General features: G+C 38.4%; 1 long non-coding RNA gene across 2 annotated transcripts in view; it reads right to left on the bottom strand.

Moving 5' to 3' along the window:
• Positions 1 to 11159: 11159 nt before the first annotated feature.
• The window catches only part of LOC106731633 (uncharacterized), a 187981-nt gene continuing 183959 nt past the window's right edge, over positions 11160 to 15181 (bottom strand). For both annotated transcript variants that reach the window (XR_012900974.1, XR_012900973.1), the window contains one exon: positions 11160 to 12182. This is a non-coding gene — a long non-coding RNA (uncharacterized LOC106731633). The remainder of the gene's footprint in view (positions 12183 to 15181) is intronic.

The raw sequence follows: 15181 nt of genomic DNA on the forward strand, positions 1-15181 counted from the left end.
CTCCTGGGAAACTTTCTCTATTTTAGTGGCTTCTTAAAATTCTTTTAATGGTTATAATATTTTCCCTCTTTCTGTGGCGCCAGATAATATTGCAACGTATCATAGCTTACTCTCTGGATAAGAAACCAAATACATTTAAGGGTATAGGAAAAATAGTATTTTATAGTATTTTCTTGCACTCATAATTGTTTTAGTTCCTTTAAATCTTTCATGTGATGTATTCGCATGAAACAAACAGAATTAGAAAATAAGTACAGCTATGAAAAAACCTAAGAAAAATGAGCATTTAAATTGTGTAAAAAAATCTTCTCCCAGATTAGTCTCTTCTAAAATAAAATCTCTTAAGAAAGAAATCAAATGCCCCACATTTCTTCAGATCAAACTTGACAAATTACCACCTCCACACAAACACCATGAACATATGAGAGCACTGAAGGAGACTATTTTGTGAAAAAGTGCAAATGAAATTGGTGTGAAATTAACAGATGCAGAAGTTTTTGAACATTATGATTGGTCCAATGCTGCAGGCATCACACTAGCAAAATTCCCACTAAAGGCACTGAGATTTTTCCAATGAAACCTCAGATATGGAGAGGGGGAAGAGGTACAATGATAAAGCTGTAGTTATATATAAAATTCAAGGGAATATATCACTCTAAAAAAAAGAATAAAATTTCAGTCAGTCAACAAAATTTACTAGATTTTATCAAGGTCTATGCTCACATGGACATTCAGCTGTCTTGTTAGGTCTTGTGTAAGAGCATGGATTAAACAAAATATAACATTGCATGCAAGATCAAAATCTGAGAACAGGCAACACCAATTAGAGTGTTCTGTCAGAAGCAAACCAATATGATCCAACAACAAGAATGTCAAAAAGTAATTAGAATGGGTTTTAAAAACCATAGCTGAAACACAACCATTTTTGCTTCTCACTATGAGTTCCCTCCTGCTGTGAGAAAACCTATATGCCATCAAGCAAGGCACAAAGAGCAGCTGGCATTTAACTAATATACTAAAGCTGTCAATGCTATCCACATGATTTCCCACATAGGGGTTTTAGAGATCCTGGATACTGTAATCTGTTATACACTGGAGGAAAGGCAGCCCTTTTAAAGGATGGCCCACAGTGCAAACAGGCGTATATTCAAAGACCAAAATTGCTTTCCCTAAAACTCCTGTAAAGTAGACTGCTAAGGCTAAGAATGATAGAGAAGCTTACCTGTACCTGGCTAAAAATATATGACTGATCTCCATTTAAACAAAGGACTAATTAGAAAGGAATGTGACAAGTTTATCACTACCAGAACATTATGCTACTTGTGCTTTATATACTTAAATGAAACTCCTTTAGTTAGGGAGACAAGCTGGCTAAGGTAATGACTTTTATTAGATCTGTGGAAGCTTGAAAGCTTCTCTTTCACAAGTTGGTCCAATAAAAGATGTTTCTTTGCCCTCCTGCCTCTCTACTAGCCTGGGACCGATACTGTTACAGCAACACTTCAAATTCTATTGTCTTGTATAGATGTGATTTAGTGGTTTGTATGTTCAGTGCACATTAATTTATTATTAAAAAACACAATTAAGATGGAAGAGACTTTCAAGAGATAATGTATTATTATGTAGTAGTTAGCTTAAATTACATTAGCAATTAATAGGCAATTGAGTTTATGATGCATTAAATGGTAAGGGATGTTTATTCCCCAATGAATAACAATCACTAGTTATTAAGATGATATAAATTAATAATGTGCTAATTTTATATTGACTATATTCTTGAATGGCTGCAAAATTTAACACACTTTTTGGTTTTGCTTTTTAAAAAGGAGAGAAATTCAAACACACAGTTCTGTGTGGGTTTTTTTTTTTAACTGCTTACAAGTAACATGTAGAGATTTCTCTAATCAACAGATAGAATATTTTTTTCTTAACTTTCCCATTTTCAAGAAGTTTGCTGACTTAGTAAAAATGTCTGTACAAAAAGAGCCAATAAATGCACCGTTTCCCCTCTAGCAACAGTTTGGCCCTGATCCCACAAAGAATTGTGCCCACACTCAACTCTACACGTGGGAATAGATCTGTCAAAAGGAAATTTTTGCAGTATCAGAACCCGAGTCTCTTCTTGGTTGTATTGTTTTTTCATGCTACAACAAGGGAGAAGAAAAACATTTATCCTCCAGCCCTGTGGGAATAAGAAAGTGATTATGAAACTGTGAACTGGCAGGGCAGCAGGGCTTATGTCAATCTGAAATTATTCTTACCTAGAACAGGGAGGAAAATGAAGATTCTCCCTCCCCCAGGAAATTTTGACTTTTAATAATTGACTTCAGTACAAAAGCTTTAATTTTTATTGAAAACATTGTTTACTCAAGAACCTAGTTTTCTATTAAAATGGTTTGGACTTCAAAATATGTATTATTCTAGGCACAACTGGTGTAATTTAGGTTTAGTCACTTAACTAGTTTAATTTACTTATTGACTTATACGTTTATTAAGGGCCAATGTCTCGAACCTCTGTTAATACCAATGATCTCAAAACCATTGCATTAGACGTAACAGAGAGAAAAATTTGGCTCCTAGTCTCAATTACTTATCTACCTATTCATGAATCCAGGCAGTCCCCGGGTTACGTACAAGATAGGGACTATAGGTTTGTTCTTAAGTTGAATCTGTATGTAAGTCGGAACTGGCGCCCAGATTCAGCCGCTGCTGAAACTGATCAGTTTCATCAGTGGCTGAATCTGGACACCAGTTCTGACTTACAGATTCAACTTAAGAACCCCAGGCATCCCCAAGTCAGCCGCTGCTGAAACTGATCAGCGGCTGATTCCAGGAAGCCCGGGGCAGGGGCTTCCTGTAGTCAGCCACTGGTCAGTTTCAGCAGCGGCTGACTTGGGGACGCCTGGGGCAGAGCAGCTGGGGTGCTGCTGGGTTGGTCCCATAGCGCCCAGAGCAGCGCTACGGGACCAACCGGCAGCGCCCCAGCTGCTGTACCACAGCCGCCTGGAGCAAAGCCGCGGAGCACGGGGGCAGCGGGACAGCCCAGACGCGCCGTGGCTGTCCTGCTGCCCTCGGGCTCTGCAGCTTTGCTCTGCTTTGCTCCCCGTCCCCCTGGTCTGCAGACCGGGGGACGGGGAGCAAAGCAGAGCAAAGCCCCGGAGCATGCGGAGACTGCCTGTTAAACGCGTAACTCGGGGACTGCCTGTAAATGAGTTTCTTCCATCTATTAGGCTTATCCTTTGACTGCAGAAAGAAGGTTTCCTCAATAATACTCTGATACCATGGGAAAGGATTTGGCCAAATGCCTACCACACTTTGCTGGCACTGATTATTGAGGGTCTGAACTGCTATCCGCTGATCTCAGCACTAAAGGGAGCATGCCAAGAACTGTTGTTTCCTATCAAGGTCTTGCAACTACAGGCTAGACAACTATTAGGTTATGTCTGAGATTTCTGAATTATTAAATATTTACAGTTGATTAGAATCACAGAAGTATAGGCCGGGAAGGGACCTTAAGAGGTCATCTAGTCCCATCCTCTGCATTGATAGAAGGAATAAGTATTATCTAGACCATTCTTGACTGGTATTGTCTAACCTGTTTTTAATAATCTCCAATGATAGAGCTTCCACCATCTCCCTAGGCAATTTGTTCCAGTGCTTAACAAGCCTGACAATTGGGAAGTTTTGCTTAATATGCAACCTAAACATCCCTCACTGCAATTTAAGCCCGTTACTTCTTGTCACATCCTCAGAGGTTAATGGGAACAATTTTCTCCCTTCTCATTGTAATAACTTTTTTATATCCTTGGAAACTAAAATCATTTCCTCCCCTCAGACATATCTTCCTCAGACTAAATAAACCCTTTTTCTTTTTCAATCTTCCCTCATAGGTCATGTTTTCTAGACATTTAATAATTTTTGTTCCTCTTCCTTGGACTTTCTCCAATTTGTCCACATCTTTCCTGAAATGTGGCACTCAGAACTGGACATGAAACCCCAGTTGAGGCCTGATGAGCATGTAGTAGAGTGGAAGAATTACTTCTCATGTTTTGCTTATAAAACTCTTCCTAACAAACCCCAGAATGATATTTTATGCACTAGTGTTGTACTGTTGGTTCATATTTATCTTGTGACCCACTAACCCCCAGATGCCTTTGTGCAGTACCCCTTCCAAAGCAGTCATTTTCTTTTTCGTTTTTTTTCTCCCAGTTGATTGTTCCTTTCTAAGTGGAGTATGTTGCATTTCTTCTTGAATTTAATCTTATAAATTGTGATTTAATACATGGCTATTAAAGTGTCAAGTTCTGATCTAGTTAAATTTATTTAAGGCACATACCATCCATGAAGAATCAGTCATTTCATATTGAGCATCTTTTCAGACACATTCCTTGCTCTTCACTAGTGGGGGGAAAAAAATCCAAACTAGCAATTTCAGTACATGGAACAGAACAACTTAGATCACATTGGAAATACAGTCATATTGCAACTGATTGTTCCTGGAGCCCAGGATCCAGCACCTCTGTTCATATTAGCTGTGTTAACTGTGGCAGTATGTCTCAGAAGGAGAGAACATCTCTTAGATAACAAGGTCCCTAATCACTTAGGGCTTTATAGTTTAAAGCCAGAACTTAGAATAACACCTACTTACAAAAACAAATGTCCAAACAAAAAATTGAGTATTGTGCTGTGCTATCACTGAACTAAGTTTTTCAGAAACAAAAGTAGAAATATCTCTGTTAAGGCCAGATTAATAGAAGTATATTTGTTAAATGTTGCTGCTCCTTCAGTGACAATTGAGAGAGGATTTTTTTTCTTGAAATGTGAAAATATGTGAATTGACTCTTTTTTATCCCTTCAAATGCAAGTGCATTCATTACTAGAACAGAGTTTCTTATAGGCCAAGCAAAATAGTTACATGCAAGCATCTCTTTGAAATACTGGCAGACCTTCATTGACTGCCTAATGTAGTACAGTAATACCAGTGCTCAGTGAGTGGCTAGAAAGTAGTTGTGTCAATGCCCATTCAGTCCTCAGCTGATATTGCCAACAAGATGTCCAGTGATGATGATCTGTAAGCATCTAAATACCTGCATGCTATCATGAGACCATCAACTCTTTTACATGCATTGCCAATCTGGTGTCAGTTCATGACTAGCACTTGTGACTGGCCTACTGACCTACAGCAGGTTTGATTTAAACAATGACAAAGAAAAAATTACTTCTGTATCACATTTCCAATGTGGTGAACAGCTGGTCTGCAAAAGGAGAGTTTCAACTGTTGTGATCTGAATTATATCATACAAGGGGGTTAGTCAAGACCAAAGCCAAAAGTAGGGATGTATTGCGTATAGTAGGAAAATTTAAATAGGTTTCAAAACATACTGGAAAAGTATTCTTCTGAGATTGTAGAAATTATCAGTTTGCCTCTGTAACTATAGTCCATATTTTTTTCCATTTTAGTTTTCAGATGTATTTGTTTATATTACAGTAATGTACTTTGTCAATAGGTGGCAGTGTCTGCACTGTGAGATCTCAGAGTGGAGGTAGATGAAGTAATATATTTTAACTGGATTAACTTCTGCTGGTGAGAGAGACAAGCTTTCCAGTTTACACAGAACTCTTCTTCAGGTTCTGGGAAAGATGCTCGGGGAGACAATTACACAGAAATAAATATAATCTGTTCCATATTGTAATTATGAGTTCATTTCCTTGAAGAGGAGCTCTGTCTAAGCTGAAAAGATGGTCTCTCTCACCAAAAGAAGTATGCCCTGTTAAAGACATTGTGTCACCACACTTGTGTGTCTATTATTCTAGGAACTATTGGCTACAACAGTGCATTATCTTTCATTTCCTTCAAACGTTTATAATATTTATATATTTAAATTGTTTACCCATCATCAGCAATGATTAACAGGTCACTTTTATTTCACTGATAATATTTGGCTTCTAACACTACTGCCATCAATCAGAAAGGGACAAAACCCCATTTTCAAATGCTTGTAATTTGCTGATCAAATTATCCTTTGAAGAAAATCCTCAAATTTGTGGCTATTTCATCCATATTATGAATAACTTTTAAGTTTTTATTTTTTTTATTAATGGTAATGCAGAGTTTGATTTAAATCTTCAACCTCAGCATATATCTAGTTCTCGGTGAGAATTACCTCTTTCCTTTTTGGTGGGCAAAATAGTTAAAAATAAAGACGCTACTACATAAGTAAGTTTTTAAAGGTATTAAAAGCCTCATGTTACTGGTGGTGGTGGTGATTAGCTAATCTCTAAATATTAGGATGAGTCCTTGGGGGCACCCTTCCTCCCATCTGTTAGCTGGGGGAAGGTTTTTTCCACTGTCCTTTCATAATCACATCCAGTACAATAGCTTCTAAGTACTTTTGCAAAGAACCTAACTCTGAGGAGTCCCATGTTTTTGTAGCTGGTCATGCCAATAATAAAATAAATGGGAATAGCTACTTCACATGCAAGTGCAGAAATTTTCTAATGGATTGAATTCAACCACAGGATCCTACCTGCATTGAATCATAAATTCCTGCTATCAACCACATCCATAGAGATAATATCAGAAGGAGCATAGGTCTTCAGATTTTTTGTTCCTATCACGATCCTTACAGTTTCAATTTGTCAAGTATGAAGGGTGCTAAACTTGAAATGTACATTTCTTGCCAACTTAGATACTCTAACAAGCACAGGCAGATAAACTCATTGGTACATTGGTTACTTTTCCCATTTTTTTAAATCAAGTAAACCAAGTGCAAAATACTGTATTGAAATGTGACATGTGAAACTATTAATGTAAAAGTGTCAGGAAGTTCTAAGTGGTGAATCCCATAGCAACCACATGATTATGTACACACAGGGACAAATCCAGCCCTCTCACACAGGCGAGATTTCCCAAATGCAGTTGACTGTTGCCTACACTCGTTGTTTTACCACAAGTCTCAAATTTTGGTTTCATGTACTTCTGGGAGAATCAATATTCATATATTTTTTTAAAAGTTTCTACCCTCATAGTTGCTGAGAAAAATCTTCAAAATATGCACTCTTCAGAAGCAACATGGCAAATTAATTCCTACCAATCCAAGTTCATATTTTTTAAACAAGTCAGTCAATTTAATGTTGTGGGTTAAACTCATGACTTCTGGATGCTTGGAGAGGGCAGTGCTGAAAATATTGCTAATGCAGAGAGGAAAAACAGGGAGAGGGAAGGATATATAGTTGTGAAAACTACTTTTAATTTTTCTGAATTGATTGTTGGTTTTTCCCTCCTAGAAGATATGTCTTAACTGAAAATAGGGATTAATTCAAAAATCGTACAGCCTGTGTTATACAGAGGTGTCAAAGTGTGCAGAAAGGTCTCTTCTGGCCTTGGAATCTAATTATCAATCACTGTTAATCATTAAAATTAATACTATTTGGGTGCACTTTATTTCAGTGTCATGATCAGTACCACTGTACCGGTTGCTGTGTCTTTACACAAACATGCATATTTTGTTACTATAGTTTCTGTAAGTGGATTTGTTGAACAATTCCTTTCTAGGTACTCTATTAGAACCTTGAATCAATCAGTGAACCAGCTGCTCCGGATAACCTTGCCCACATTTCAGACTGAGCCCAGTGCTCAATTTTGTGACTTTAAAGCTATTACTGTGGGCATAATAAGATGTACAATTGTGCATTTCTCTGGTAGCCACTAAACTGTATACATAAGAACTTGCGGCAGTCCCTGGCAACATCCACTGCACATTCGCACGCATGCTCTATTTCACTCTTAACACCTCTTAGTGACTGTGTCTACACTGGCATGAATTTCCGGAAGTGCTTAAAACGGAATACTATTCCGTTTTCAGTTTTTCCGGAAAAGGAGCGTCTACATTGGCAGGCTGCTTTTCCGGAAAAGCCCTTTTTCTGGAAAAGCGTCTGTGGCCAATGTAGACGCGCTTTTCCGGAAAAGAGCCCCGATCGCCATTTTCGCGATCGGGGTTCTTTTCTGGAAAAGACTACTGAGCTGTCTACACTGGCCCTTTTCCAGAACAGTGTTCCGGAATAAGGACTTATGCCCAAGCGGGAGCAGAATAGTTTTTCCGGAATAGTGGCTGATTTTGTACAGTAGAGCATCGTTGCTTTTCCGGAAATTCAAGGGCCAGTGTAGACAGCTCGCAGCTTATTCCGGAAAAGCGGCTGATTTTCCGGAATAAGTGGCCCAGTGTAGACACAGCCAGTATGTTCTGTCCAGCTTTTACTCACATTATAATCAGCCTTCCACACTTATCTCCACAGCCAATGCCCACTCTGCATCTCACTCTCTCCCACTCACAGCCCCATCCACTTTCCTTACAGATTCCTCTCTCTGTTGGTGAATTTTGAAAAAGGATCTCAAAAGTTTACAGGGAGTAAACTAATGAGGTGTAAGACCTGTTAAATTACTTCTAGAGAAAAAGGGTTTTGGAAAGATACTGTACCCGAGATCACCTGAAAAAAAGAAAAACAATGGAAAGGCACGGGGAGTGTGAAATTGCACTGACAATGAAGTTAGTGTATAGTACAGATTATTCTCTCACAGAAAGTATCAGCAATAAGTCTGAAAGCATTTCCTGAACCAAAAGCACTTTCAGAAAAAAATAACACGTATTAAAGATCAAGTCAGTCCTGTAGGACAATCCCAGTGGCACCAATACCTGAGCATAAAAGCTAACAAATAGATCAACAATACAAATAGTACAATGATAAATCTTCTCTCTTGCTTAGGTGACAAGTAGTCCTGTAGCACCTTACAGACTAACAGATGTATCGGAGCATCAGCTTTCGTGGACAAAGACCCACCTCGTCAGATGTAGACATGCCTCTGACTAAGTGGGTCTTTGCCCACGAAAGCTTATGCTCTGATACATCTGTTAGTCTGTAAGGTGCTACAGGACTACTTGTCGCTTTTGCAGATCCAGACTAACACAGCTTCCCCTCGGTCTCTTGCTTAGGGTGTATTTACACAGCACCCCAAACTCAAAATCAGATAAGCTATTTTGAAATACAGTCAAAACTGTGTATTTCCAAATTTGGTACACTTACACAGGGCTACAGGATGACAAAATAGAGTGCCTGTTATTTCAAAAATATTTCAAAATAATGGGCACATTGAAAAGACACAGGGTAGCTATTTTGGGATCCCTTCAGTATCCCAAAATAACCTCGCTGTCTAGACATACTCTTATTGCGCACACACATGCAGGTTTAGACAAGCAGTGTTACTAGATATTTACAGCTACTTAATTTTCCTCTCAGACAGCACTTCCCATAATTGTTAATACCACCAATGTTTTATAAATCTCTTCCAGACCAATTGCATATCAAAAATATTATTCTTCCTATACTGTACATATAATTGACTATAGGCTACATTAAGCTATTGTACCCTTTAAAGCATATGCTACTTTGTGAATATTTTAAAAATATACAATAAGCTATTTACTTTCTTTATTGCTGTCCAATTTTTTTGGACTACTGAAGACAAATAGCCTTTTTTGTATAGATCAAAATTAGAGACAAGAGTTTATATTCTTATTTTTATTATAGGCTTGATTGATGAGGTGATATTAATTGTTGTTTTTAGTAGCACCAAGCAGCCCCCATTACATACAAGGACCCCACTGTCTTACATCTGTACACATACAAAACAGACATTTTTAAAATCTACTTGTTTTGATTTGTGAAGAGTACTCAAAGCTACAATTTTCTGTTCACCACAGATCTAAGTGGGTCGAAAAGCCTCTCTGTTCACATGACAGAAGTTCAGCATGTATTTTGCAGCGTATGTTACTTAACAATTATTTTTGTTGTAAGTGCACTTTCAGTGCTGAAACTCTCTCTAGGTGGCAGAGTTCAACACTTGTTGATTGAGATGAAGTGGAGACTAAATGTCTATAAGGTAGACATTGTTCTGGAAGTGGGCTAGAAGGAAGCTGCTAACAAAGACTCTCACACTGTTCCTGTTTCCTATCGTGGCAGTTCTTTTTCCTTGTACAGTTAAAATAATTTAGTCTCATTCAAAGTACATTACCTGACTAAACTTAAAAAACGACGAATAGTCTAGTAGCACCTTAAAGGCTAATAAAACATGTAGATGGCATCATGAGCCTTCGTGGACACAACCCTCTTCTTCAGAAGACCGGACTATTAGAAGTCCAGATCCAAGAATAAATGAGGAAACGGGGGGGGGGGGGGGGGGGGGGGGAGGGGAAGAAGGAAAAAAAAAGGAAGTTACATTCCAATCCTCTGTCTTTTTGACTTGTGGAATTGGTCTGAAAGAAAACAGCGACAAATCAGATATCCAAAAAGTCAACCCACAAAAACCTGTTGGAGAACACTTTGATCTTCCTGGACACTCTTTAATGGATCTCCAAGTCCCTGGATTGGAACTTAACTTCTTTCACCAGTTTAATTCTCATGCAAATGGTATTGATATCGGATGGCTCACACATTATCAACCAACCAACCAATGAAGGTGCTAATGGTTCTTGATATCTATGTAGAATCTGGTGTTGATCATCTTCCTTTCCAAATGCAAACTAATAGTTCTTATCAGACTCCTGTAACTATTTAGCCTTCCATGTGCTACTAGACTATTTGTTGTTTAAGTCTTTCTTGTTACAGACTACTTGGCTATTCCTCTGAAGCTTATCTCTTTTTCCATCCTCCCTTCCATTTTTTTGCCTCCCCCGCCCCCCTTATTTATTTTTGGATCTGGAATTCCAACACTCCAGTCAGCTGAAAAAGTGCGTTGTGCCCACAAAGGCTCATGATACCATGAGCCTTCTACGTAGATACCATCTACGTGTTTTGTTAGCTTTTAAGGTGCTACTAGACTATTTGTTGTTTTTCCTGTTACAGACTAACTCGGCTATCCCTCTGAATGATCTGAATAATTGCTTATATGGAAATCCAACAGTTCTATTTGATTCATATGCTATCTAGGCAAGGCTAGACAGAGATACAAACTTTGAGCAGTCCTCGCTCCGCTGAAACTTGCCACACAGTCCAAACGCCTACTGTTCATTACGTGAACATTATGCACTCTCACTACATCCGAGAAAGAAATATCAGCTAAAGAGTCTGAACACTTAAGTCTTTATTTAATACAAGTGCAGAAATACTATAGCAAAGTAACTAATGATCCATTGAGATTATTCACAAAGTACATGTTGTTCTTAAAATGTATCTTCTTTAACCTGTAGTGAGAAAGTCCTAATTCTATGCATTAAAACTGATAACTGATGTAGAAAAGAACAAATTGAATTATTAACTATATCACACCTATCATATCACACAATCCCAAAATGTTACTGGTTGAAATAAAACAAAAAACTTATCAGTATTTTTAAATGTAGATATTTTTGTTCTCACAGGAAGTCATTCAAATATATCTTCACACAAACTGCATTTATCCATAGAATTAAGTGTTAACAGTCATTAAAATTATTTTATTATGTAACAGACTATTACATAACTTCTGCTTACCGTTTGTGCAAATCATTATGAGATTTGATAAACAAACTTCAGCACAGAAAGTAATTAATTAGCATGATATAACTCAAAATACTAAAAGAGGTCTGGGAGGCAGACTTTGTGTTAATAGCTGATGTACCTAGAAAAAGGAATGTCTGTCTCTTTTCTTGAGACGGTTCGATTTATGAAAGAGGAGCCAGCAGGAGCATAGTCACTAATGGTAATCATTATCAAGAAAATGATCTATAATTATGAGATGCAAAACAAATTCCAATTTAATTAAGGATGAGCTCATGGGATAAAATGTCTGAATTGTCAGCATGACTACTAAGCGCAACACTCAGACACTGTTCATTCATATATGTAAGGGGAGGGAATAAAGTGAGGGCTGCTGATGTGTGTGCATAAAAAGCCCCTCCCCTGAATAAAGGTGACAGAAAACGAATGATGTGGCATGATGTGTGAGTGAGGTTGCAGATCACCAAAATGGATTGGGGTTGCATAAATTAGGGATGAGTGGATAAGATGAAGCTTACTTCATGACGACTCAAAAACCTACTCTGACAAACCCAAGGTGCTCCAATATAAAGGCAGATGTTATATTTGCTGGAGTTCACAGATGACGTTCATATTGTCAATATGGTGCCAGTCACAGACAGCCATAAATTCTGAAAGAGAAAGAAAAGAAAGGAGGGTTGTGAGAAAAAGTGCTATGACTATAATGGAGATAATACCATAGTATGAACCGATGTGATGTGAAGAAAAGAACAAGGCAGTTCAGTGTCCCAATAAGCCATAGACTCTCAGTCGGAACACAGAACACCTACTGTAGCAGGAAGGCTGAGGAATAGGGCACACAGACAAGAGAACTGCAGATATTGGTCAAAAAGAGCACGGATACATATAAAATCCTTATTTCTAATTACAACAAATTGTCTGGTAGCACTTTATAGACGAACAAAACATGTAGATGGTATCATGAGCTTTCGTGGGCACAGCCCACTTCTTCAGATAACTGGAGTTATGAGTTTAGATCATCTGAAGAAGTGGGCTGTGCCCATGAAAGCTCATGATGCCATTTACATGTTTTGTTCATCTATAAAGTGCTACCAGACCGTTTGTTGTTTTTTTCTGTAACAGACTAACTCGGCTACCCCAGAAGCTTATTTCTAATTGTAAGTCCTCCACCATTTTCCTATGGGAAGTGCATCACTAGAACAAGTCAAAAATCTTCTGACTCAAAATAACATGTGAAGATACTGATTTTGAAAATTTATTGAAGCATTTGATTTAGAATTTATCATTTATACATGGTATTCAATATACCGTATAGACCAGTGGTCTCCAACCTTTTTATACCCAAGATCAATTTTTAAATGTCAGAACAAGCCAAGATCTACCCCATCCTTTCCCCAATACTCCAACCCTTCCTTGAAGCCCCAGCCTCTCTGTTCTCCTTCTCTCCATCACTTGCTATCCCTGGCCCTTAAACACTCTCAGGGTATGTATGGCTACATCACTACTTTTTTCCCCGCAATTCTTCTTTAAGAAGAGGTTTTTCCAACATTTGGCCTATCTAACTGGGACAAATGTCAGAAAAAAACCTTCTTTCAGAAGCCCCCTTATTCTCTAGGGGATTCTTTCTATCCTCTTATGTTCATGAAGCAGATACAAGAGGAAAAGAAAAAAAAGAGCAGGTTCAATCTATTTATTTATTTATTCATTCACATCACCTTTTGCTAACTGGTCACCAGTCTTGCCTAACTCCAGGCTGGGAAAGAGTATGATATATAGCCTTGTATTTTTTCTTTAATGAACAGTGTTTAACCTGCCGAGCAGCAGTGCTGAGTCTGCATATCCTGTTGCTCTTGTTCTAGTCAAAGGACCAGAGAGGGCCTGAAGGTGCTATTTCCTAAGACTGTATTATAATGGTTATTTTTACTGTTCATACATTCCACGTGCTCCAGCCTACTCTGAAGGGATTTTCAGAGAACAATCACAAATTTGAGCAGCTCTGTTTGTGCAATTACATTTGCAGTGAACACCCCTTTACTTTAATGTTTGCCTAAAGGCATTATTGTTTTTACTGTGCTGGGCAGTGTTAAAAACCAAGTGAATTTTAAATCATCCAACTGCTGAGGAAATAGCAGGGTTTATAAGCTTTTGTTAAGTCAGCCTTAATGTTATATGCCCATGTACTTTACATTCTTTCCATAAACAGCATGTTTGCTTAGGCAGATTGTGTTACAAGCGGTTTCAGTAATTGAGAAGGGAAATGGATCTCTTGCATGCTGATGCATGCTAAAGCAAATGATAAATGAAACTGGAAAAATTGTTAATGGAAAGGGAAGGAAAAGAGCAAAACAAAAATGGGAAATGTAGCCATTGTCAGTTTGTTAAAGAATCTTCCATTTTCAAAAGAGGCACCTCCATCCCATGACCATCCACCAGCCATGAACATGTTTCACCACCCAGAACATTTACAAACCACAGGAATACACAAATTCTTTCCAGAAGGTAAACCAACCAGAGCGAGATGTTTACCACCACTCCATTCCATCCACCAGCTGGATCTAATTCACACAGATCCTCAGCCTGGATGTAGGAGCTCTGCTCCACCATTCCAGTAACTTTCTACCCAACCCACAACTTGACAGCCAGAGACTATGAGTGACTCATTAGCTAATGCCACAGGCAAAAGAGGTTGCAGTCATCCACCTACCACCAACAACCCTGCTGTGAAAAACAGGGTGGATTTAAAGGAAGGATAAACCACATGTAATACCAGGTATAAGCAGCACAGCACAGAGTATGGGGTGCCAACTATGCCCACACATCTACACTGGACCCAATCACATCAGTCACCAAATCAAAGGCTCATTTAACTGCACATCCACTAATGTGATCTATGTTATCAAATGCCAGCAACACCGCACTGCAAAGTATATCGGCCAGACAAAACAATCTCTATGGGAAAGAATTAATGGACGCAAATCAGATATCCAAAAAGGCAACACAGAAATCTGTTGGAGAATACTTTAATCTTCCTGGACACTCATGAATCTCCAAGTCGCTGTTTTGTTTAAAGCAATTCCACAAAGCCAAATACACAAAGAAGGATTGGAGCTTAACTTCATTCACAAAAGTTTAATTCTCATGCCTATGGTTTGAATCAGCATATCAGATGGCTCACACATTATCAGCCAAACAAACAATGAAAGTGCTAATGGTTCTTGATGACTGTGTTGAATCTGATGTTGGTCATCATCCTTTTCAAGTGTTAACTAATGGTTCTTATCAGCCTCTTATAACTACTCAAGTCTTTAAGATGCTACTAAACTGTTGTTTAAGTTTTTCCTGGTGCAAACTTGCTGGACTATCCCTTTGAAGTGTATCTACTCACTGTCTTTTTTTCTTCCTCCCCTTCAAATTTTTTTCCTCCTCAGCCTCTCTCCTTCCCTTATTTATCCTTGGACTTCTAACACTCCGGTCATCTGAAGAAGTGGGTTGTGCCCACAAAAGTTCATGATACCATCTACATGTTTTTTTAGGGTATATCTAGACTACATGCATGTAGATTAGGCTACCCGGCATAAGGAAATGAAGCCGCGATTTAAATAATCGCTGCTTCATTTAAATTTAAATGGCTGCTGCGTTCTGCCGACCA

This window comes from Pelodiscus sinensis, chromosome 2 (assembly GCF_049634645.1).
Source record: "Pelodiscus sinensis isolate JC-2024 chromosome 2, ASM4963464v1, whole genome shotgun sequence".
Lineage (NCBI taxonomy): Eukaryota > Metazoa > Chordata > Testudines > Trionychidae > Pelodiscus > Pelodiscus sinensis.